Here is a 26539-nt window from a genome sequence, read left to right as displayed (position 1 = left end):
GGAAAATTTCTTATTACCAGCTCTGTGCAAACTTTTAAAAACCTCTGACATTTTTCCATTAAATTCTTAAATTATACATGGAATTTCTATACTAACTGTAGTTAGTTCACAGAACACACTAATAAAAATATTGAGGACATAGATTTTTTCTGAGGAAACATGCTATGGGGACATTGACATCGGTTATTCATTCTAACTATTTAAACAAGCAGACAATGCTAATGCAATGCCTTTTGGAATTTTCACAAGTAGAGCATTTTCTTCCAGTTCTTTTGTCCAGAAACACTACTGGCTTCTTCCTCACACCTATTTGAGCTGTTCCAAAATGTATAACTAGGATGTGTCCTTTGCCTTGTTCATGAATAGAGTTGCTAATGTTTGCATTTAAATAGTTGGTCCTGAAACAAGCATCTTTAATACATGTGCTCCAGTCAAGCAGAGGTAGGCCTTGAAAAAATCACCCACCATTTACCATTGGGAAGTGGGGGGAAAGAGTAAATGTGCCTTTTCTTTTCCATTGGTTGAGCAGAACTAGGAAGTGTGGCATCAAATTAGCCAGAACATCATATGAAAGCAGGTGCTTCTGAGAAGGATCCATTGACACTCTCCTGTTAAAATTTTTTACTGCTCTCCTCTTTGTCAGCAGTTAGAAGTTGAAGGGAAGTCTGGGCATCTCACCAAAAGGTTCCACTTGGGACTCACTGTTTTTCATTTCTCCTTTGTATTGGTTTCTGGCTAATGGATGTTTAGCAAATTTTTAAGCCCTGGACTGAGAAAAGATAGCCTGCTCTGTGTTTCAAAAAAGCTTGAATGAGGAGGGCATAGGAAAAATTAGCATTCCCACTCAAATTCCTTCATCTGGTTATGATCTGTTCTATGAATTTGATTGATTAACTTGTTAGCCATACAAAATGAACATTGTGTAGAATCAAGCACATGGGTTTATTATGCACAGCGCTGGTGGAGTGTCTCTTTGCTTATTAGGCTCAGAGACACTGCCAAACAATTGATTACAATGGATTATATGGAATTTTCAAGGGTGGAGGGAAGTGACAGGGTAGGAGGTCCCGAGCCCCTGGATAGGTCTAGCAGCAAGACAAGATAAGCACAGTAGCCAATAGTCTAAAGATTACATGATGTCTCCACCCATGGTTTCAGGTTAACAAGTAACATACTGTTAGTACACAGGCGTTTTCCTTTAAAAAATGTATAAAGTGTATTAGTATAAAATATATATGTTGAATTCTGATTTGGGGTCCATAGGAATGAGGTCGCCCTTCTGATTGTTCAACAGGTACGTTCCTGGGGGTTAAAGCAAAAAGACATTGAAAAGTACATGGCAATAGAAATTGTTTTTCAGTTTGCCCATTGTGTATCTGGGAGGGATGAGGGAGGATGTCATATCTCATATTGACATGCTTGAACCTCTTCCATGAACTCAAGGTTGGTATGTGGGAGAGCATGTCTCTCTCTTCCTGCAAAAGGAGTGGAGAAAGACAGACATAGGGGCCCCTTTCAATCCTTTGGTCTGTTGCAGCTTCAGATAACAGTGCCAATTACTGCTCCCCATTTGGCGTTTGCTGATCATGCTTATCTTAGTAAAAAGCAAGGTTTGTGTCTTGTTTGTTCTGTTTCTCTTAAGTAATATTGTTCACTGTTCGCTAGGCCTCTCGGCCTCTTGACCAAACTCTGAACTTTTGGCCTGTAAAAAGTTGCTGACATAGCCTGTGTTAGGATTTTACATACATAGCACATGGATTTTGGCCCTTCAGTCATCAAGAACATTTAGAATTTGTGAATATCTCAGAGAATTAGCAATTTATTTTAAATAAACTGAAGTATTGAGACAAGCTGCTTGTGATTGCTTCTGGTTCACAAGTCTGTCACAGGACTTGTATCCTGGCTATTATGATTACTGAGTGACTTTGGGGCAAGTCACTTAACTTCTGTACGGTTGTATCTCAGAACTGAGAATGTGGCTTTGAGCTGCTAGCAGAGCAACTAAGGTTTGAGCTTTGTTCTTGCAGCTTCTTTCATTTTATTAGATAGAAAGTGAGCTGCAGACTGGTAAGTCAGCATGAACAGCACACATGAGACATGGTGAACTTCCTTCGAGAGAGTTTGTTTAATTAAAACCCTTGGATGTATTTGTGGTAGTTCCTGTTCTCAGTTTTTTCAAAGAAAAACTTCTTAAGCACATTCTGGTAACCATTTCCCTTGGTGTGCGGTTGGAGTGACTGAGAATCCAAAAGTTGGGCATACTGGTTTGGTCACTTTTAAACATGTAAAGCTTTAAACCAGCTAGACCAGGGGTAGGCAACCTATGGCACACGTGCCGAAGGCAGCACACTAGCTGATTTTCAGTGGCACTCACACTGCCTGGGTCCTGGCCACCAGTCCAAGAGGCTCTGCATTTTAATTTAATTTTAAATGAAGCTTCTTAAACATTTTAAAAACCTTATTTACTTTACACACAACAATAGTTTAGTTATATATTGTAGACTTATAGAAAGAGACCTTCTAAAACCGTTAACATGTATTATTGGCACACGAAACCTTAAATTAGAGTGAATAAATGAAGACTCGGCACACAACTTCTGAAAGGTTGCCAACCCCTGAGCTAGACCATGGTGCCTCAGACTCTCTCTACCTTGGTAATATTACTGCAACAGTTGAGATCTGAAAACATGAGCTAGCAATCTCCTGGTTTATTCACAAGGAGCCTAGACAGACTTTTCTTGGTGAGGAGTCCTCAACTGTGAAGTCTGTTTCTTGCCTTGGTTAGTCAGGGTCTCAATCTGTTGACCTCAGGTCCCATTGGAAGTCTCGCTCTTTCTCACAGGGCTTTTCTGTACAGTTTGTACTGCTATAACTATATTGGTTTGGAAACTGCCATAGTTGAAGTGGTATAACCCTCTGATATCTAGTTCAGCTATACCAATATAGCTTTGCCCACACTAGGGAGGTGTACTGTTTTAATGTTTTAGAAACCAACATAGTTAAAGTGGTACAAAAACTATGTGTAAACAAGTCTTCAGGTTTATCTTTGGGCTGGATAGTATGAATAAGTGGCTGGCTTGGTGTGTGAGCCTTGTGAGGGGAATCAAATCGGATTGGAAGAGATGTTTTTTCCATAGGTCCAAATTGTTTATTTTGTGAATGCATCCAGGGTACTGGATGACGTATTTTTAAACAACCAAAATAAAATAACATTATTTATTTGTATTCATTGGAATGTACATAGGGAATGCCTTGTATATATCCTGTAACCATTATCTCTCTGATCACAGTCCACTTCCTCCTCCTTAGTACTCAGGCACTGTTCATGATGCTGAGCATTTTGCAAACACTTCTCCATGGTATACGGAACCCTTTCTGAACAGGTGCATAGTAAACCCTGTGTTCTGAGCATTTTGGCCCTCTGCACTTTCCCTGAACCTTCCCTGTCTGTTTCCACACCTAAGGGTGTTGCAAATTTGTTAGTTAACCTGTGCTTTGAAGACAGAAAATGCTAAGTAGTATTAATATGTACAATTGACTGTTAGATGACTTGTAAATGTAATAAAACTTTGACTTACTATTTTAAAGTTGTACTTATTGCATTTTATTTTTTTTAAAAAGTTCCATTGGTGTATCTTGCCTTTGAATTAAAAAAAAAAAAAAAAAGGGTGGTGGTGGTGGTAAAAAAAAAAAAAAGGGGGGGGGGGGCGGGTTAACCACAGACCCTTTTTATATCCCTAAAAGCATATTCCATAAATATGTCACTCAAAACACAGGCATTTTACCTAGATAATCTTCCCTCAATATGTTTTCAAGTCTACCTTCTGTTTAGGGAAGGAGGAAGCAAATAGTCTTATCTGTAAATATGTTTACTCCAGCATAGTTTTTAGTGTAAAGTGCATGTGCTTAGCAAATCCATACGATCTGCTAACCTCACTTTTTAACCCAGTAAATTGGGGGTGTTTATTTTTCTGTTTTTATATATCATACCATAGCAACAAATTCATATATAAATGAATTCCTTAGAGAGAAATCATTCTAAATAGTGTTTAGAATGATTTCTCTCTAAGGTATTTTTATTTGTACCTCTGTATACTGTATTCTGCAGTAACCACAAGGAAAGCAATTTGAAAATACTCATATTGTTAACTTCTTAATTTAAAAAATTGTCCCATTTATACTTGATGTACCGTATAATTTGATTAAATGAGGTTTTTTGAACATTTGACCAATTGTAATGACAGCTTTTTATGAAGTTTTTCTTCATAAGTCTATGAAAGGCAGAGCAGAACAGCTTCACAAAATTAGTTTTAAAAACAAGTTTTTTCTCTTTATATGTCAAGATTTATGTTTAGATTTACTAGCACTTGTTAGTTGGGAATCCATGTAGATCATTTAATCAAGTATAATGTTAAATTCTTATATAGGTATTTTTGTTTTAAGGTAGTTTCAAAAGAAATCTTCAGTGCAAAAACAATCCTTTTTTTAGAAGCATCTTTTGATTTAGAGGATTTTTACAAGTTCTCACAGAACGAAATGAGTTTCTTATAAACTGGCAAACCCAGAGGAATGGACAAACTTATTCTTGTCTCATGAAAATAATAGAGTGGTGTCTCTAAATAAGTCTTTAAGAAGTAAAAAGTCTGATCTTTTTCTAATTTTGACTTTTCCCTATTTTATGAGTGTTGGGCTTAAATTTATTTGCTGTCAATAACTGTTCATATTAAAAATGTTGATTGTAAATTTTAGTGCTCTTGAAATGTGTTGGATTTGTAACAATGAAGACTGTAGTCCACTATTCATAGAGCAGGTCCAGCTTGGCAGGAGTGGCGCAAGTTTTCATGCAGTACTCTGCCAGTATTCTTCAACTCTGATTTGGAGAGAACAACTTTAGGGATTAGAAGTTATTGTCTTCATGTTTGCTCAATCCTTTCTCCTCTTTTGAGACTGCTAAAAGATGCCAGCTGTGATGAAGGGATATGTAAACACATGTCCGCTAGGAGCTTAACTGAGATTGTCAAATCATAGCTAAGACTGTATTATTATGGTTGTCACAAATTGAACAGAAAGTATCCATCTTTCTTTGATTTCTAACTACAAAATGCACTTGTTCATAACAGCCATATGTGCCTACATTTGCTGTGGAAAAATATGCAATTTTTATTTATAAAAAAAAGAGATTCAACTTTCTGCCACATTTTCACTTACTGCATGCAAAGAGTACCTTTAGGTGCATATGTGATTAGATGACCAAAGCCGCGGCAGCGCTTTGAAGCGCTAAGTGTAGTCAAAGCGCCAGCACTGGGAGAGAGTTCTCCCAGCGCTGTCCGTACTCCACCTCCCTGTGGGGAATAACGTACAGCGCTGGGAGCCGCGCTCCCAGCGCTGGGGCTTTGACCACACTGGCGCTTTGCAGCGCCGGAGAGGGTGTGTTTTCACACCCTGCTGCAGCGCTGCAAATTTGCAAGTGTAGCCATGGAAAAAAGCTGTGTTAACTTGAGTTTGCTAACTCAAGGTAAAAGTTCTTATGAAGACAAGGCAGTTCATAGTTTTTCCCTGAGTTAGCAGATTGATTTAGACTTTAACTGGCCCTGCAAACTTGTGTGAAAACTGCAAGCTATTTTCACTAGGATTTTACCTTTAATTCAGAACACACTTTTTTCCCCTAGTGAAGATGCATGTCTTAGCTAGCACTTTTGTCAATAAAACTTTTGTTGGTCAGGAGGTGTGAAAGAACACACCCCTAACCAACATAAGTTTCACTGACAGAAGCGCTGGTGTGGACAGTGCTATGTCTGCATAGGGTGACCAGATGTCCTGATTTTATAGGGACAGTCCCGATATTTGGGGCTTTTTTTAATATGGGCTCCTATTACCCCCCACCTCCCTCCTGATTTTTCACACTTGCTATCTGGTCACCCTATGTCCGTGGGAGACGCTCCCCTGTTGGCATAGCCACCGCTGCTTGTTGGTGGTGGTTTAATTATGCTGATGTGAGAGCTCTCCCGCACTGGAATAGAGTGCCCACATGGGAGACCTTACAGTGGCACAGCAGCAGCAGCACAGCTGTGCCCCCATAAGGTCTGTAGTGTAGCTATAACCTTAGGCTGCTCTTGCAGACCAGCAGGGAGAGAAGGGGAAAGAAAATAAAGGAGTTTGGGAGATAGAAGGCCAACAAAACTGGGCTGTGTTTTGGGAGGAGGGCCAGTCTTCCTTCCTCTTGTGTACGTCTCCCTTCCCCATGTATTACTGTTAGTAGCTTAGTCTTTAGTGCGGGTTCCTTATTTCAGCTGTCTGAATGGGGCTAAAGCACTCGGTAATAGGAAAAAGGGGAGAAAACATCAAATTGAGGAAGGTGACCTGACCCTCCAATTCACCAGTGAAAACAGTGCCATTAAGAGAATAAAACTCCCAATACACTAAAAAATGAATGGAAATTCTATGGGTTTTCTTCTACTAATTTACAATGCAATTTTAGTCAATATGGACCATTTATCATCTTTCCTCTCTACTAAAAAATGGATGAAGTTTTCATAATCTAAATATGTAGGGGAAAAACTTATGCTGGTAGACAGTTGGTGCATTCTTTTAATTGAGTGCCAAATAGAATTGTCAGCAAGATGTTAATATTCATTTTCTTCTGAACCTGTTATGGATCTTTATTTCTGCAGTAATTAAAATTTGAACAGTTAATATCCCATTTTCTAATTTCCTAGTAGTACAAAAAATGGAAGAGAGAAAAATTAAAGCATACTTGGAATTAAACAACTCTGTTAATTAATGAAAAACATCAAATGCTTCCTACCTTCATGAAATAAGTGAGACTGTTTTCTTTAGCAGTAATTGCCATTTTTTGGATCAGAATGCCAAACTTCCAGAGCAACATTACATTTAACATTTTAAAGCAGTGGTTCTCAACCCTGGGATGCTTGTGGCCCAATCAGCACACAGCGAAGGTGGCCACAAACTGTCTGCTTGTCATTGTGTAGGCAAAAAATGCTTATAAATATGTTCCCAAGTTGATGGGTTTTGCATAGGTGGAGAGAGATGCTCCAGTTTAACAGAATTTCTTTGCATCCTATCCTATAGGATTTCGCATCCTATCCTTAACGTAATTTATTCCGTACTTTCTCTTGTATAACTCTAATCCTCTGCCCTGCAATCAGAGCAAATTCCTGGTTATTTACAATTTAAATTAAAAACAGCGGCAAGCAAATAAAGTTTACAAGTAACATTTTCAAAAGTTCCCAAGTGATTTAGCAGTCTCAAGGTTTGTCTACACAAGAAAGTTTTACCAATTGTAATGATATGGTTATGGCCGTATAACCTTCTGAGTAGCCGCTTGTTATGGTACAAACACAATTTTTCAGTTTAGCCTACGTAAGAAGACACTCATACTGGAATAAGACTGTCAACAAAGGGAGTTGTACCGGTTTAACTGGTCTACGTGGGAAAGTTTTACAAGGCTCAGTCAGGTGCTTTTGTAAACTTTACCCTAGACTTGTTTTGAAATGGTCAAGGATCTGTGAGTGCCTAATATACCATAGAAAGAACTTTGCAACGTTATCAAGACAAATCATTACTACATTTTGGAAAGTTCCTCCAAAAGGACCCGGTCATACTGATAGCTTGGTTGTATATTGGTACTGGCTCTATAGACCAAAAATGCAAGTCCAGTGGCAATTAGTGGACTTAAACAAAAATGAACTGATGATTTCATGTTTTAAAGCTAATTTAATGTATTTAAATTATCTCATTTTAGCCAAGTGATGCAATTATTTTATTAAATAAAAAAATGCAAAGGGAAGATTGGTCATTCTTCAAAGCAATTATAGAAGCAATTAAAGATACTGTGCTTAGTGATGAGTGACTGAAGATCATGGCTGACTGATGGGCAGTGTGTAGCTATAGCCTTGTGTGGGTGAGGCTGGGTTTCTTAGTTTGAGAGCTGTGTGTAGAGCTGGGTGAACAGAGGTGTGTATGAACAATGACTGATAATGAAAGGATAGAGTAGAGGCAGGTATAAAGGCATGTGTCTAACCAAACTTGGAGCAGTAAACAGGAAGAGAAGATAATAGTGCTTTGCAGGGATAACAGAATCAAATACACATACTGTACTACACTTACCGTAGTTAATGAATGAATAAGTTGCTTGTTCTAAGGCTTTTTGCTTGAAAGCTGTGTCTGAAGGGTGTGTGAAAGCAGAGTGGTGGACCTGTGTATTTTTCCGTGTGTGTGTATAAACATCTAAATTGGTATTTAATTTTGCAATAAATTAAATGGTCACATGAAATACAAACCCAGCAGCTTTTCCTCACACAAATTAACAAGTCAGATTTATTCAAACTCAAGCAGTACCCCCCCACCCCATCTCATGTGCAAGTGCCAGCCTTTATTATGCTTCTCCCTCACCGAAAGCCTGGGTAAACAAAGAGGGCTTGCAGTGTCTTGCAGGTCAATGATGAACTCAAGTTGTTTAAAGTAGAAAACTCAATGCAACCTTAATTATGGAGCCATTAGTGCATCTCCATAATAACTGATTGGTTGAGCTGAAGCATGCTTCAAGACCTGTGAATGAGTGCACTCTGAGTATGTTTTCAGTGCAGAGTTAACATGGGTGATCAGCACCTGTATCTTAGCATCTGGGTTAACCTAGCCTGGGTGTGAGGAGCTATACTGCAAAAGCCACATTTGAATTACTGAGTCCTCACTGGTGCTGCATTCACCTTTGTGGGCTGCTAGGAGTTTTGGGGGCATAGCTCTTGATTCTTCGTGCCAGTAAATTGAGCCACTCTGCTTATTTCTCAGTGATGTGTAGGAGAGCCTGTCTGTCCTTGTGAGCACGTGGGAGAAATTTTGTGAAGCGACTGGATGGTTATCAGTACTCAAGTGGTCTAGCCTGCGACCTCACTGCAAAGTGGGTGGGGATTACAAGCCTGAACCCCAGGATGAGCCAACTAGCTCAGATTGAAAGCACCACTAAACTCTCATTGGAGGCTTTTGGGGGTAGGGGAGAGCTGGATTCGGGGCAACACACAAATAAGAGATTGGAGTGGAGACATACCCCGTGTGTGAGAAACAAGTGCAGTTCCAAGAGGTAGAAGCACCTAGATACCGACAAAAAATAAAATGTGAAGACATCTTTTTGAGTAAAAAAAACAGCAACCATGACACTAAAGGACTCTTCAGAGAACAGATTGTGCAGCTTGTCTGTAATCTTAGAGTATTATATGAAAGTTGTGTATGGTTCCTTTTTAAGTATAGGCGGCTACATGTGCATGGTGACTTCCTTTTCTTAGAGGGACTTGCTGCTGTTGAAGTCACTGAGCTTGTCCAGTGGGGACAGTATGTATAATGATACTGACCTCCTATATTAAAGCACTTTGAGATCTGTGGATGAAAACCACTATATAAGAACTAGGTGCTATTAGTGCGTTCTAGAGACTTTTACTTCAGGTTAATTGATTGATAATTAACTTGAAATAGTAAACACCTCTGTGAAGGCTAGTTTGGACACTACACATTTGATCAAATCTACAAATGTTTGCTGATCCTTATGGTAAAAAAACCAATCAGTTAACTTGGGGTAAAAAAGCATAGTGTAATTGTGCCTATTGGAATTGAATGCAAGCCCTGGGAGAAACCGAAGAATCAGAAGAGAAGACATCATCTGGGACCTATTGAGACAACACTTGACATAATTATGGAGCAAGAAGAAATATAGTGGAAGAATAAATAAAGTGAGCAGAGAGGGGATCTCTGGAACCTTTAACCTTATCTTCTTTTATTCTGCTGCTGTGAAGGAGCAGACTGTGAAGCAACCAAACTCTGATAGTAGCTCAGTTGTGAAAATTAAATTGGAGTCTCTACTTGCCTCCTCTTTGTTATCTTGATTAGTAACTTCATAGAAGAAATCTGGCACAAGATATAGTGACCCAGATAGACAGCAGGATGCCTGAATAATTGTGACAAAAAGGGTAGATTGTTTCTTAGGAAGTCTCACTAAATGTAGTGCACATGGAAGCAAATGACACACACTACAGAGGATTCATTGATCTCAAGGATGACTTCAAGAATCTGTTGAGAAATAAATATTAGTGTGACACAATATTAGCCAATGTCGTTGTAGTACCTAGGATGAGCAAAGAAAGAAGCCTGATCTCAATGGATGCACCAGGCTGCTGAGAGGACTGGTTTAGTAATGAAGCAACTGTTTGGATTAAATTATATCCCAGCCAGTTGAGAGAAGTACTATTTGGACTACTGTACTTCTTTCCTTCCTATTCTTTCTATACAGAACCAGTGGTTCTCTGGTCCCATTCAGCCCACTTGCTCAGTTTAGATGTGTACAAAATGGGAACATGTTAAGGGGTGGCATAGTATGTCAGATGGTGATGGTGGGGAGATACAATGGAGAATTCATAACTGTGGAACAGGGCTGGGGAGGGATTCCATAATGAAGACACAACAGATTCACACGAATAGTAAGACATGCTCATTGTGGTTTGTGTGGTTTTTAAAAGATCTGAATGTAAAAAGAATCCTGTTCTGGAAATGAAAAATGGTGAGGTAGCTAAACAAGAAAATCTAGTCAGGCAAGGCTTCCCGTGAAAGAGGAGGCAGCAAGAAAACAAAATGAGTTAATGCAAGCTGAAGGGCTTTTTCAAATATGTTTTTTGGGAAAATTTCTAATATTAGAAAGTAGGCTTGTTAATTCCTGTTTAAAAATCTGTGCAACATGAAAAATGGGGGCAATTTGAAAATAATGGACAAAGTCTTCGTAACAATAGCTATTGTAAAGCAGGTAAAGAAATACTTGAACAATCTGAATATATACGGTACAGATAAAAGGTCTGGAGGACAGTATATCCTGCTGTGCCAAAAGAATTGGCCAATAAATGTACTACCCTTAAGTTAATTTTGAAAAAGCATAATGAGTTAGAGAAGTACTAGAAGAAAGAGTAATCTTGGCAATTACACTCTAATTTTAACTTCAAAACCCGATGATCTGAATATTCATACCATTTTAAAAAATCACTAAACGTATAAAGAATAATGAAACCATGAGTAACAAGGAGCAGGGGATTACAAATCTTGTCAGACGAAGTGCTTTCTTAGCTAGAACTACATAATTAGTGGAAGGAGACTTGGTAGATATTATTTGGAATTTCAGTAAAGCTTTTGTCTGTTTTGCATGAAATCATATTTACAGAATTCATTCTCACTGGTTTGGGTATGTGAGCACTGTCCTGTAGATTGAAAAATGACCAAATCACTACAAAAAAGGTAGTAATAAACAGCAGTGGTGCTAGTTACGGATAAGGGCTTATCTATACTTAAAATGTTAGTGACACAGCTGTACTGCTTTAGAACTTCAGTGTAGACACTACCTACGCCAGCAAGAGGGATTCTCCCATTGGCATAGGTAATCTACCTCCCTAAGAGGCGGTAGCTAGGTATCAACCTAGCGCTATCTACAGGGGGACTTAGGTTGGCTTAACTATGCCACTCTGAGATGTGGATTTTTCACTCCTCTGAGTGGTGTAGTTATCCTTCAAGTGTAGAACTGGCCTAAATCTATGGGGTATCACAAGAGAGAATCTTATCTATGTGGGAAAAGTGATCGGAATAGCTGTCATTGACCTAATGCTGTAGTGTAGACCATGCCTCAGAGCTATTGTTTTGGGCTGTATTAATCTCCATTGGGTATTCTTTTTGAGCTGAGAACACCTCATTGAGATGAATGGGGACCGCTTAATATCTCTCTGAATCTGCAACTTTGATGTTTGAAGCCCACCTTGGGCAGCAATCTGAAAATGAACTGTAAGCATTTGGGAAAAATGTCTATCAAAGTTGTATTTGTTCTTTGTTTGGAGAAATGTAATCAGAGTACAGCAGAACAGTCAGAAGGACCTCAAACTATTTTTGAAAAGAGAATAAATTACCCCTGGGAATGCTCAGTGAGAGGGAAGGGATGGTTTGGGGTGCAAGAGTAGGTGGTAATAAGGGAAGAGAGGCTTGGGCCTGCAGAAAGGGATGAAGGTGTTATGGGGAGAGGATAAATGGGAATGTATAGTAGGGGCTAGGGTAAGGGAGGAGGGGGTGCAAAGGACAGGAAGGGTTGGAGAATACGAGGGGTAGCAGAGGAAGTGTGATGTCCTGGTCATCCCTGAATTCTATCTTCTGTGTGTGTGTGTGTGCGCGCGCTAGGATCTAGAAGAGCTTTATCTCTCGGGGGAGAGAGGGGTATGAGCCCCTTTCCTCATCTGCTCTATGTTCTGGGATTTGAGTGATCTCACTCTTCTTGGGATTCTGAGTCCCCCTCTCTGCTCCTCCATGTGCACAGGAATCTGTGGTGGGAGAGACTGAAGGTAATGCAAACTTAAACATCTGAAACCCAGAAAACAAGTAATATTCATGTAACTCCTCTTTGAGAGTGCCTGGGGGAGGGGTCTGGGTACCAAGAGGAGGTGCAGACTGGCTCAACTCTCTGCCTGTAAAATAGGGATAATAGCAATTCCCTACCTTACAGGGTTGAGGATTAATATCTTAAAGACTGTATGGTGCTCAGATACTGTGGTAATTGGGGCCATATAAGTACTTAAGATAGATACATGGGTGTGGAATGAATTCTAGGGAAAGCGAGACGGGACCTTGCAGGGAAATTTGGCTGCACAGGATGTATTGACCACCAACCCGTAGTTGCTGTCATTTGTATCTGAACAAAAATCAATGTAGAAGATAGAATATTTGGATAAAAAGGGCTGGGAAGGAGAGCCACACCTCATTTCTGACAGTATGTGCTGAGGAGCATAATACAAGTGCCCAGGTTTATATATTTTTTTGTCCATTACCACAATAGAGATCATTAGCAAGAGTCCAGAGCTGTCTGTCTTCTATGTCCAGGTCTTCACACCAAACTGGGTGAGGGGAGGGAAATCTGAGGATTCCTGGAGGTGCCAGAGTTGTTTTTAACATCTTCCCAGAAAAGGCAAGTAGAGGGACATTGATGACTGTAAACATTGTTAATGTCAAGGGTGACTTCTTGAGTGTACATTGAACAGTCTCCGTTGAGAGAGACTGTCATTTTGACCTCTTAAAAGGAACATTGACAACATCTCATTATTAATCCCAGTGTCCTCTCCAGCTAGATTTAACCAATCATAAGCGTCATGAGTTTAATTTGTAGGTTGCAGCCCCAATCCTGCCTAGAGCATCTGTGAGTAAATTTGCTGAAACTCAACAAGAGAAGACTTCATAGTTGTGTGTCTTTCCCCAAAATGGATCCGTTTTCATGGAGCCTGCTTTTGTGTAAATCTGATGAGTATTGTCTGAAAAAGTAGGTAGAAAACTTCTTGTAGGAAGAAATGCTTAACTTGCTTCTGCATGAAGACAGGCCCAATTCCCTCTATTAGCAACTGACCTTGATATGTAGGCTCCCTTTCATTGTTCCTTGGAAAATGGTCTCCTCCTTTGCCCTTCATGAGATGGATTGAAGACCACAAATTCTCACAGATCATCCCCCATACTTATCTGTATATTGCCAGAGAATGGCAACAGCACAGCACCTTCAGCCATCCTACAGTAACCACCCGAGGGTATGTCTAGACTGCAGAACAGAAATCCAGAAAACCCCCAGCAGCAAGTCTGAGCCCAGGTCCACAGACTTGGGCTTGCACTGCAGCACTAAAAGTAGCAGCGTAGGCTTTACCATTCAGGCTGGAGCTCAGGTCTGAGTCCCAGCCCCCTCACTGAGTTTCAGAGCCTGAGCTCCAGCCATACTGGGAGTCCTGTGAGCCCGAGTCTGTAGACTTGAGTCTGTGCAAAGGTAGTTTGCGACCTGATGTGGGAGGAGTGACGTGCTCACTTTCAAGTGCTCTTTCCACCCCAGAATTGATGTTACTACTGTCATTGCAGTTGTGCTGAAAATGTAAGTACCTTCATGGAAGCTTTGAATTTGTGTTTTAAAATTGGCCTCTGCTTTGATTGAATATAATCGTGTGGCAATCTTGTTAAAATAATATATTGTTAAGACTGGAATGGACCAATATGATCTAGTCTAACCTCCTGAAAAACAAAAGCCATAGATTTTTTTCCCAATAATTTCTTCATGACTGCAAAAAATTTTAATTGGTTGTAGCTGCACAGGGTTCAGTTTACGTATCTTTCTCCTCTCCCCCCCATGGCTTTGATCCTGTGCGGCACTTCAGCATTTGGGTCTGGGTTGACATAATTTGGTTTTTAGTTGTCATTTCAGAACTAGTCATTTTGAGTATTGTTGTCATGGTGAATCAATTATAACTAAGCTGTTTGTGTATTCAGTATTATGTTCCTTTCTAAATGGATTGCATCGTGACGAGGAAACAACTGAAATAAAAATATACATGCAACAGTCTGTACCCTTGTGTTCATCCTTTTGACAAGACTATGATACATTTTGTATAAAGTATGCCTTGTGAGGTATCATTTGAAAACACATCATCTGCTGAACATTATTGTCCCAGTAAAATTTGTGGCAACACTGTACGTTACGTCATAAAATTCTACTCTGATACGTTCCAAATTTAGAAAACCAGGCACAAACCAGTTCCTCAGAGACAAACGGCAAACTGATGTCTCAGCGGGGTGTCAACATAATCAAATCGACTATCGCCTGGTTAAGTGGCCATTCTTTGGCAGAAAGAAGGGCATGAGCAAGAAATTTATATCTTGGTAATAGAACAGCTGGAGGTTCCTGGGCAAACAGACTGTGCTGCCTGAACCCCAGCTGAAGATGATTCTCAAAGAAGGGAGAGAGATTACCTCTCTCCCCTCATCTGTACTCACGGCATCAACAACACTGGAAAGACAAAGGAAGCTTCATTGAACTGGGGAAAGGGGGTGGGGGTGGGGGAAAGGGTCCTGACTGAAAGGAATCCAGCCAGACTGCTGTAAACATATGATGAGAGAAACCTTTTTGCTTTAAATTCACTTGGCTTGTTAAGTTGGTTATTAGTTTGCATTTTAACTTTTATTTCTTTGTAATCAATTCTAACTTTTATGCCTGATTACTATTAATCACTTAAAATCTATCTTTCCATAGTTGTTAAACTTGTTTTATCTAAATCCATTTGCGATAATAAGGTTTTGCATATAATTGTCTATTAATAAAATGATGGATTATGTATGAGCTTGTATTGTCCAGAAGAAAAGAGCTGGGCAGTACAAGGTGCACATTTCTGGGGGCAAGTCTGGGACAGGGAATTTGCTGGTGTTACTCTGCAATATAATTCAGGAGCAGCTGGTTAGAGCACTCGTATCTCAACTGGGAGTAATGTACATGCTAGAGGCTGTGCGAGAACAGGCCAGGAGTGGTTGTTCTCATGGCAAAGTAATGTAAAAGGCACCCCAGGAGTAAGGAGGGTACACAGCTGTTCAGCAGTCCAGATTGTACTCTGGGGAATGTCACAATACAATTCTTTTTGTTTTCACAAATGGCTTTAATTATTTTGTGCAGTGCTTTCCTTTGCCAGGCTTCAAAAAGCCAGCTCTCTCAATGCTATACATGAAAATTGTACCTTTTCTCTGCATGAACATATGTTAAAATCTAATCAGAATGATCACCCTTTTAACCCTTTAATTCATTAGATGTTAGTTTCGAGGTACAGAAAATAAATTATAGGCTCCAAATTAGTTTCTTATCCCAGAGTATGTGTGTAATAAGTGTTGCATTACCCCTTCCTTCCTTCCCTAATTTATCCACTTTGTCTCCCCATGAACAGTTTACTGCTGCGTGATGGTATTGTGCTACCAAGAGGATATCATCTAGTCATCATTTCTCTTCTGTTCCTTTCTTTCCTCTTTTAATGTTATATGTTGCAGTTCTAATGGTTAAAATACCTTACTTCTAAATTTTTACTCAGACCAAATCATGCACATCTATAGAAGATTTAATTCATGTCATGTGACCTTGTCCTAATTGCATGCAAGCTATAGAACTAATTTTCTGTGCATAGAAATGTAAATTAATGAATATTGCATAGGTTTATAACACAAGCTGATGGATTCAGGAAACTTGTAGTCATCAGCAAGACTCTTATAAGGGTATCTTTCTCCAAGCATATAGAGTTGGTTGACCAGTTTTACTAATCTGTATAAGTTGTAGAGAGAACATTTCTGATCACTAGGAATTTAAGTCAAAAGTTACAAGTTGGGCCAATTCTGAGTGTCTGGTTACAATATCACTGAAGTATTTTCTTTGTATGTTTCGTAAAGAACGGCAGGATTTTTTTCCCTTTTGGTAGCCAGGATATGCATTTTCCCCCCCTTTCCTTATCTATCCCGTCAGCTTGTTCTGGATTCAGAAAGGTTTTCCTGTTCTCACATCCTCCTCTTCAGGTGGGTGTGAGTGTGGAAATTCAGAAAAGCAAAGAAACTCTTGATGATGACAATCTTGCCAGGAATTGACACTTTTTAGGTAAAGTTGTGGAGAAGGTGAGTATGGACCTGCAGTCTCAACTGGAGTCCGTAAGCTTCCTTGATCCTTATCAGTGTAGTTTTAGATCTGGGTATTACCCAGACAATACTGCTTCTTTTGGATGATCTATTGCTAGTGATCGATGCCAGAAAGGTGTCAGGCTGATGCTTTGATTTGTTGCATGTATTGCTTGCTTACTGACTGGTGGAAGAAATGGGAACAGAGATTCAGCAGGTGTATAAAGAACCAGACCGTCATCAGTCTTATCCACCACATACAATTGGGTCAACTGGCTTAAAGGAAAAGTTGCTGTGGTGTGTAACGTGACGTTACACATTGGAAAGGGGGAGGATAGCAAGGCCGGTATGTAGGCTGATCAAGGTGAAGGGACAGTCACCTGTCTCAAAACAGTAGAATGAGCCTGTCTGTCTGAGAGAGAGGTAGAAATGCTGCTACTCATGAAGTAGCATCCTCTTTTCAATACACATTCTTAAGAGTTGTTAAGATGTATTTTAAAACTTCAGATATTTCTTCCATAGGGAGTACACAGTTGGGGAAAGTATGGGAAGAGCTGGGCAGGTTTTCACCATTTTCTTCTGCTTCATACTCTCTTCCCTTTTCTCCACATCACAGTCACTGCCATCCTGAATGTGAGTGCCCCCTTTTTTAAAATAAGCACAGGAGAGCAACTCAAAACTTTCCTCTTTTTCTCACTGATACTTTATTATGGCTCTGAAATTACCAGTGTTGTCTTTGAAGCTGCACCTGACTGATTATACCAGAAGAGTAACTTATACGTTGACTCAGTAAGCAGAGTTAAACTATGGTACTGCTTTTCTGTATTGATTTAAAAAAATTCAAGTATTTGAGACATGTTTTTAGTTTCTTTCATAGTCAATGCTGAGTTGTACCTGAATATAGACACTGTAATAGCTGGTTTTATTTGTGCTTATTTCTGAAAGGTGATGTTTTCTTCTAAATTACCGGATATAAATAAGTCTTAATTCTAAATTCAGGGACCAGCTGTTGTGTAATAAAACACCAGTTATCTTACTTCTAATGCCTCTAATTTTTTTAAATTCCTTTTGGCTTGAAAGTGTTCTGGCTTCATCTCAGATGAGAATTATTTTTTAAAGTTTGAAAATTTTTGAACACTGTTGTTGAATTGCAGGGCTGTCTCCTTTCTTTCTGACACTGAAATCATACTAAGCACTTACGAGTAGCCAAAAAAAGGTCAGTGTAACTTAAGCATCTGGATTTTAGGTTTTAACTTGTAGTCCTTGAGTACTAAGGCACAGGCTACTTTGAACAAAATAGATCTGTTTAGAAATTAAAACTGATTAACTGGCTGACTGTTGTGGCAGTATATTGGTTAAGTGATGTACATATGAATGTGTGCATGGGGAAACTGGACGGGCCCCATTTTGCTGTAAAAGCCCCCCTTGATCCTTTCACTGACCCCAGTTACAATCTGATGCAGAAACTCTCCTGAATCCTATTTCTTTCCAAGCATCTTTTTAACCCTTTTAGTGCCAGACCACCTCTACCTCCTGCTGTTCCTAGCAACTAACTTTTAGTTGCCATCTTTCTACCTCCATATCGTCTTCCCCTTACTTTGAATACAAACTGATTGGATTTCTTAAAATTGTTTTTTTTAAAGGGGAAAGAAAGTCCCAAACAAATGTAAAGATGCATTATCAATTAAAAAAAAAAAATGGCAGGGGAACTTGGGGCCAGGTAGTAATTGAATCTACTACTAAATTTGTTTAAATTGACAGAATTTCAAATTGACTATGTCCTTTAACTTAAAATCTTTGATAACGTATTGAGAGGAGAATTATTTAGTATGATTGTCACAAAATGTAAATCTGCAGTCAAGTGAAGATTTCACTCGGGGAGGCAATACATTTGTAATTAAGTTTAAATTCACATCCCACTCTTATGAAAAGTACTATATATTCATCATTGACAAGTGACTTTGGACCTCACATGAAAGGTTTAGTCTCATGTCTGCTTAATGAGCGTATATAGCTTCCTTTCATATCGATGGGAGTTAAGCTCTTATCTATAAAGGAGAAATACGCGTCTTATTTCTTACAGGCAGATATATTTAATCTAAAAAGGGCTATACTGGCTTCCAAAGTCTGCTTGCCCTCATGACATTAGTTTTCAAAAGTCAGATTATGTAAAGATATTCAAGACTAATGGGAGAATATTTTAAATTATTGGACACATTTGAATGAATCAGTAAACTGAAAATGCAGATTGAAACAGTGCATTATACAGGCTGCTAAACAGTAGTGGCACTTGCATAGTATGAATAAGACATAATGCTCTAAGATTATAGACCAAAAAGTTGATGTCACATTACACACAGGATTTTTTTAAAGCATATTATGCTCATTTTGGTCCAGCTCTCTCCTCTGAGTTGTGTCTTCATCAAGAGCATTGTGTGTATTATTTTCTGTCCATTTAGACTGTAAACTCCAAGGGGGAAGAACTATGTCTCCCTATGTTTTGTACAGTTCAAGCAGCACATTGTCAGCACTTAATAATGTGCAGTAATGTTCTGGATATGTCACTCTTTCCTAGAATTGTATGCTCTGCATACAGTTTCATCTCTTGCTGTTTTTAGATCACCCCAAAATAGAGAAACTGTTGATAAGTAAAAGTTTAAGAGCACATGTAACTAATTTCAGAGTTGATTTTTAGCATATGAGAATAGCCCATTTTAAAATGTGAGCAAAAAAACCTTTGTGTGCCATTTGACTAAATCCAGGAAAAAGTGACTGTTTGGGATTCTAATGTGGGGTGTGCGTTGAGGATGAATAGATTAAAAGATTGTAAAAGGCACTCAACTACTATGGAAATTGATAGGTAGAAGACATAATGTCAAATCTGTTTTTGTTTTTCTTAGTATTCTGGTAGTGGCTCTCCGCTTTCCAGCTACCCTTTTTATCTGGGCCCTCTGCTTCTCACTTCCCCCTTTTTCCTCTTAAATGAGAAGTTGCTCAGAAGCTTCTCTTCTCATTTCCTGCCCATTATGTGAAAAGAGGAGTAGCTAAGAAGTCACTCTTCCCTGCCTCCTCCCCCTCCTGAAAAAGAGTTAGTGGTGGCTGCTCTGCTGTGTTCCCTCTTAGCCTTCTCTCTTCCTGTCAAATTAGAATCAGTACTTGTGGTGATCTGGTCCCTGCCTCCTTGCTGCTCTCCAGAGAGGGAGCCAGTGGTTCAAGGGCAAAAGTTCAACTCACCCTGTCTGAGTTGGTTTTTCAAGCCCCGATAGCACTTCTGTTATGAAACTTTCATCTTCAAGCACTTCAAACTTCAATCCTCCCAATTCCTATTGCTCAAGTAAGTATTAGCACCATTTTACAGATTGGGAAAAGTTAAGCAATGAGGTTAAATGACTTGCCCAAGGCCAAAGAAGGAGCCAAGATTAGAGCTGGAATTAAAACAACTCTTGATCGTGTGTGTGTGTGTGTGTACGTACCAAGTTCCTTTCCCCTTTGAAGTTATGGCATTTTGCACACCAGATCGAAGAAGGGTGATATATGATAGATTTTATTTGATATACATAAGATCACATGGAATTTATGGAGCTGCATAATTAGCCACAATTTGCCTTTTTGTCCAGATATTGCATACTTCTATAAAAATGCTGCTGCTTTGTGCACCTGAGGCCTGGCCTACACTGGGGGGTGGGGGTGGAGGGATCTGTCTAAGTTACGCAACTTCAGTTACGTGAATAATGTAGCTGAAGTCGACGTACTTAGATCTACTCACTTAGTGTCTTCACTGTAGTGAGTCGACTGCTGCTGCTCCTCCGTCGACTCTGCCTGTGCCTCTCGTGGCGGTGTAGTACAGAAGTCAACGGGAGAGAGCTCAGGGGTTGATTTATCGAGTCTAGACTAGACATGATAAATCGACCCCCACTGGATCAATCGCTGCCCGCTGATCCAGCGGGTAGTATAGACATACCGTGAGTTTCATTGACCACCATTTTGCTTGGCCTGCCCTCTTCTGCTTTTTGGTCTTTTCCCCATGCCAGAGAGTTTAATGAATTCCCTGTATCTGCTCCAGCATTCTGCCTGCAAAAGGCAGCAATTTGATAAGAGGTTCACAGTCTGAAAAGACTCCCCTCAGCAGCAAGGACAGGAGAGTAGCAATATCAAGCAATCACTCGTTTGCCTAAAATTTCTGTAGTGGGGGTTCTTCCTTGCATTTTGTCGTTTTGGTTTGGTTTAGCAGAGGCATGAGGTATCACTTTACACTGCTCCACACAAGTGGGGCTAAGGAGTTCTGCAGAAGGGGAGACTGGTCGTTTAAAGAAGTGAAGCAGCACGGCCAGCTAGCAGCAGAAGATGCTCCAATACTTGTGACAAAGACAGGCATACAGAAGTTATATAGGGCTTTTGAGTCTCACTGGATCTGCTAGCATCTTGTTCTGCTGCTTCCTAAGCCTTGCATGACAGAACACTGTCTTCAAATAACCACCTCCAATATTAACTCCCACCCTCTACTTAGGCCTGGGCTACACTGGTGGGTGGGGTTGGGGGATCGACCTAAGATACGTAACTTAGGCTACAAGAATAGCGTAGCTGAAGTTGACGTATCTTAGGTCGACTTACCTCACGTCCTCATGGCATAGGGTCGACTGCTGCCGCTCCGCTGTCAACTCCGCTTCCGCCTCTTGCCGCGGTGGAGTACAGGAGTTGACGGCAGAGCAATTGGGGATCGATTTATCGCGGCTACACTAGAAGTAATAAATCGATCCCCGATAGATCGATCACTACCTACCGATCCGGCTGGTAGTGTAGATGTAGCCTTACTTGAATAAGTGCGTACTTCTGAAGGTGAACTGTTCACTTAATGTACTTTTATCTTCTGAAGTTAATCTTGAATAATGCATCTACTGCCATTACTTTCTTTTCACAAACCTCTTACCTACAGTCTAACAATTCCTGATTCGTTGTTTGTGTGAATTTACACAAAGGATAAAAAATGAAAGCTGTCTATGAACTCTGGAAGTTCTAGAAAATGTTAGGCTGCATAACATTGAAGGTTGTCAGATGGTTTAAAATCATTTAGCATTCCTTCAGAATTTAGTGCATCCTATCTGCCTCTACATTAGGGAGCAGTGCAGCATAGTTTATCTAATATTCCACGTACTGTAAGGGGCATGGGTCATGAAGATGAACTTCCTGGAGAAAATCCTTAACTGTGAGAGGTCAAAAGCAACCACTGATATTATCCAGTCAAGCACTGAATTATTATTTCTGTTGGATGTCTAAAAGCACTGATTCCCTGATTGTCCTAATATATCCTCCTATATGCCAAACAAGACTTAAGTGCTATGTTCTTCATTTTCAATTTTTAAGAAATATATTTGATTTTGTAGCACGATACTCAGCTGATTTACAATGAAAAGTAACACCAGTTGGTCATAGTACATAACAGTGTTTCAAAGCAAACAGGTGTCTGCTTTCAGCTGTCACAGACCCTGGAAAATGTTAATATTTTTATAAAAAATAAAAAAATGGAGTCATTAGTAATTGCAAACATGAGGGGCTAGTCACATTGAGTTTACTTAGGGAATTGTTAGTTATTGATTTAAGATTTTTTTTTACCTGTTTTGTTACAATTAGTGTATTTTAAATATCCTAGGCTTTGGTAATTAAGCATTGGAGACAGCAAGAAGACACCCAGATACCATGGAATGCCTGACTGGTATAGTAAAGTAGCTCTATGCAATCTTTTAAAAAGAAAAAAAGTTAAAGGAAACTCAGTTCTTCTTAAAACATTAATCTAAATATTATTCTTCCCTACTTAAATCTTCTTCCTTGTGTATATTTAGTCATTAGTGGAAACATGAAACACTAGAAAACATGCCTGTGAGGGAAGATTGATAATATTGGGTTTGTTTAGTCTGGAAAAGAGAAGATTGAGAAGGGACATAACAGTTTTCAAGTAAGTAAAAGGTTGTTACAAGGAGGAGGAAGAAAAATTGTTTTTCTTAACCTCTGAGGATAGTACAAGAAGCAATGGGCTTAAATTGCAGCAAGGGCGGTTTAGGTTGGACGTTAGGAAAAACTTCCTGTCAGGGTTGTTAAGCACTGGAATAAATTGCCTGGGGAGGTGGTAGAATCTCCATCATTGGAGATTTTTAAGAGCAGGTTAGACAAACACCTGTCAGGAATAGTCTAGATAATTAGTCCTGCCATGAGTGCACTGGATTGCACAAGATGACCTCTCAAGGGCCCTTCCAGTTCTATGATTATTTGCAGACTTTAGTGGTAGGAAGTTCTTGGCTCTTTTATGGGTAGAAAGTAGCATGACAGCTAGGCAGGAGTGATCTGGATTCTATTCCTTGTGCATCAACGGGATTGTTTATGGAGTTCAATTCAGTTACACTTGTGCAACCCTACTGGTTGCACGGATGTTACTGAGGGCCTACTTGTTGGTTCATAGAACCTTCACTATTGATGATGATGCCCAAGATGGAAAAGTCTGGAAAGACTTGCAGAGTGCTTTGTTTTTATTTTGAAAGCATGTTTTTGGATGTAATTCAGTATGTTATCGTATCAATGTTTTCTGTATCAAACATTGAGTTCTATGATGTCAGCTAAGAATGTGAATTACATTCTCTTATTCCTTTAGCATCCATCAATAAAATAATTTAGTAAGGATGTGTCTACATGAGAAAATTGTACTGATTTTAACTTAAGATGTGATTTTTAAAGCCCACAGGTAAACCAGTGCAAAAGACTTATGTAGAAACTTGCTTCAGATGGGACTAGGGTTATTTCAATTTAGCTTAAGTCAGTTGAGAACTTAGTTGAGCTGTTCCAAAAAAGTGCATGCAACCTTTTGTACCTGTTCAACTATACATTGATTTAAAAACAGGTTTCAGTTAAACTGTTGCAACTTGTGTGTAGACTAGGCCTAATTTCTAGTCAGTTACATTTGGGCATACCCCCACAGACTGTGGGGCTGCATGGTTATCAGTGTGCTTGTGGAGTCTTTATTACTGGTGGTGATGTGTGAGATGGAAAAGAACTGAAGTTGAGTTTGCAAGGCTGACAGTCATCTGACTACTCTTTAAATATTTGGTATGGTAATCACTTAAACCAGTGGTCCCCAACCTTTTCAGCTGGCTGGCGCCAGCTGAAGGACCACTGCGGCAGTCGAGCACTCGCCGAAATGCCGCCGAATTTCGGCGGCATCTCAGCAGCGACGCCTCTTGATGACGTCGCTTGTCGATGGCAAGCGGCGTCATCGAGAGGTGTCCCCGCCGAAATTTGGGAGCGATGCCTCTCGATGACATCACTTGTCAGCGACAAGCATTGTCATCGAGAGGCGTCCCCGCCAAAATGCTGCTGCGGCATTTCAACAGGTGCTCTCCCGGGGGCCAGGACACAGGTGCATTAAGATGCCCCCGTGGGCACCATGGCGCCCGCAGGCACCGCGTTGAGGACCCCTGACTTAGACAATAAACATATAACCTTCCTATGCCGCTATTAGTCATTTTTCAGAATAGCTCACGCTTTAATTGGTAATAAGTGTTCTTATATCAGTTAAAATAGTTAAAAAATTAAAATGTAGTTTAAAAAAATTAAAATACTTTCCTCTGTCACTAATTAATTCTTAATATAGAGGCTTCACACATTGATTGAGGCCACTCAATTGGTATATTAAGTTAATAAGGACATTTTTCATGGGTTCAAGAGTCTACGTGAACAGAACGGCTTGCAGAATCCTGCAAACAGATTCAGGTACAGATCCTTATCTCTATGCAGAAGTCAAGATCTGTAGTGCCCCTGTTTGTAGGAACAGGCTGAAATTTATCATCTAGTTTTGGCAAGCAATTGAAACTTTTGCAAGTTGTTGTTACCCGTTCATCCCTGAAAACACGGTTACAGTAGAAATGAAAATATTACAAGGCATAATTAACCTACCTGTCTCAAATCTAATTTTTGAAATGTTACTACGTTGGATTTGCTTCCTTTAGGTCAGGGCAGTGATTCATAGACTTAAATTATACAGCTAACTTGTTGTTTAGAACAAAATGGGTGGGAATATTTATTTTTAATGAATATATTTAATTTGTACCATAGGTGTTTAAAAAAAGTCTAACTATTGCAGCCAGCTGGGATATGTATGACTTGTGAGTTTTTGGCTTTTTTTCCCCCCCTCTTCTTTCTTCAGAGGCTGTTCATTAACAATTTTGGATTTTTGAGCATTTCATTAGGTTGATTATTATAATTTGTTTTCTAATTGAATAATGATACTTGATTTGTGGTATGTCACCCACATGCAACGACAGACCAATGGATTGTATGAAATTTAGAAAACATCCAACAAAAGTATCCCAGGTTTCAGATTTGATTGACAGAGCCACCGAAAACTGAGATTTCACTGAAGTTTGGAGAACTACCCAATATACAACAGACTCTGATCTGTCATTTTTAATAATAATAATTAATGGAATTATAGCCACCTGAAACTCATCAGTAAACAAGTTGCCTGTAAAAGTTTTAGGTCTTGCTACTGAAAATACTTATACATGTGAATAATCCCATTTAATTAAATAGGACTACTCAATACTGCTTTCTACCATGCACCGTATTGTAGGTGAAAATGAGGTCACATATTTTGAGTCCTTTTAATACTTAGTATTTTCCAAGCCTCTAAATTAAAAATTGCGATGAGAGAGATTTTAGGATTACGTTTTTATGCTTTATGTACTTACTGTCTGTGAATTCAAACATCAGGTAATTATCACATTTAGTAGAGATGCATTATGTGCATGGAAAATAGCAGCTTCACTCTAAGTGCAAACACCTCCAAGCTGTCTGGTGTGTCTGCTTTGGTTTAGACATTTTGGTCTGCTACTTTCTTAAAGTATACAAGATACCTAGGTTTTTAATTTTGCTAGACTTAATCGTTGTTCAGCTATGAATGGAGCTGCTCTATAAATGTCTATTAAATGTCTTATCCATTTTAATCAGACTTCTTTTTAAATACTTACATTAAAAGAACTCTCACACTGTACAAGATTATTAGAAAGGTTTGATTCATAACTAGTAAAACAGATTAATTGCAGTAATAGCAGCATATAGTACTGTGACATACAGTATTGTTGTAGCCATGTCGGTGCCAGGATATTAGAGAGAAAATGTGGACCAACAGAAATTGGTCCAGTAAAAGATATTACCTCACCCACCTTGTCTCTCTGATATTGTAACAGTCAATGGTACATTAATATTTCTGCTTTGCCATACTTTCCAGTAGTGAACACCATCTAACTGTTACATTTATGATGCGAATTACCCATTTTTCCTTTTTTTCAAACAAATGTGGAAACATCAATTTCACATTAATTAAGTATTTGAAAATTCACTTCAAACTGTAACTTTCAAGCAAGGAAGTTCATATCATTTTTATATATTTAGTCTCCTTATCCATATTCTACACCGCACAATACATAATCTAAAATCTTTATTGAATAGACATGCTCATGTGTAGTTGACCCCGCTTGGACGGTCCACTAAAAGTGAACAAACCTGGAACCTTTTGCACTAAGTGCATAAGCATCCACTCCTAAAGGTTAACATCCCTTTGCTGGAAGCTGTGGTAGACTCATTAACATTATGTCTATGGCCTAGTCACTTGAGGAGGGACAGATACCTCCTTATCACTTCAGATTGAATGGTGCGCTTTAAAATCTCTGGGAGACTAGCATAACTGGACATTTCCTTCACATCTTCCACTTTTTATTAAACAAACACCACACATTTATCCCTTAGATCTGTTGGCATATCAGAGCCACTGATCTGATGCATTGTTTTTTTCAGGATAGGTACTTTGTCTTTAAATCAGTGGTGTAAGGAGAATCTCTCTCCACTCCAGTGTGCACTCGGAGTAGACAGAGAGCCCAAAGGTTGAAAAAGCAAGGGAAAACTGTGCTGGAGTTGTGATCTAAATGGAGGGCATCTCCACAGCATGAGAGGAGACTGCTTTGTTTGCTCTTTGAATAGTGCTTTGTAGAGCCAGGAGCAACAGCTGTAGACTGGACCCGATTTA

The 26539-nt window shown here is 39.4% G+C and overlaps 1 protein-coding gene across 1 annotated transcript in view; it reads left to right on the top strand.

Annotated features, from left to right (window-relative positions):
• Nucleotides 1-26539, top strand: part of ITCH (itchy E3 ubiquitin protein ligase) — a 116493-nt gene that overhangs the window by 4896 nt on the left and 85058 nt on the right. The gene's annotated exons all lie outside the window — the stretch shown is intronic.

This window comes from Mauremys mutica, chromosome 13, assembly GCF_020497125.1.
Source record: "Mauremys mutica isolate MM-2020 ecotype Southern chromosome 13, ASM2049712v1, whole genome shotgun sequence".
Classification (NCBI taxonomy): domain Eukaryota; kingdom Metazoa; phylum Chordata; order Testudines; family Geoemydidae; genus Mauremys; species Mauremys mutica.
The sequence above is the reverse complement of the archived record's forward strand: the minus strand, read 5'-3'. Positions and strand labels throughout refer to the sequence as shown.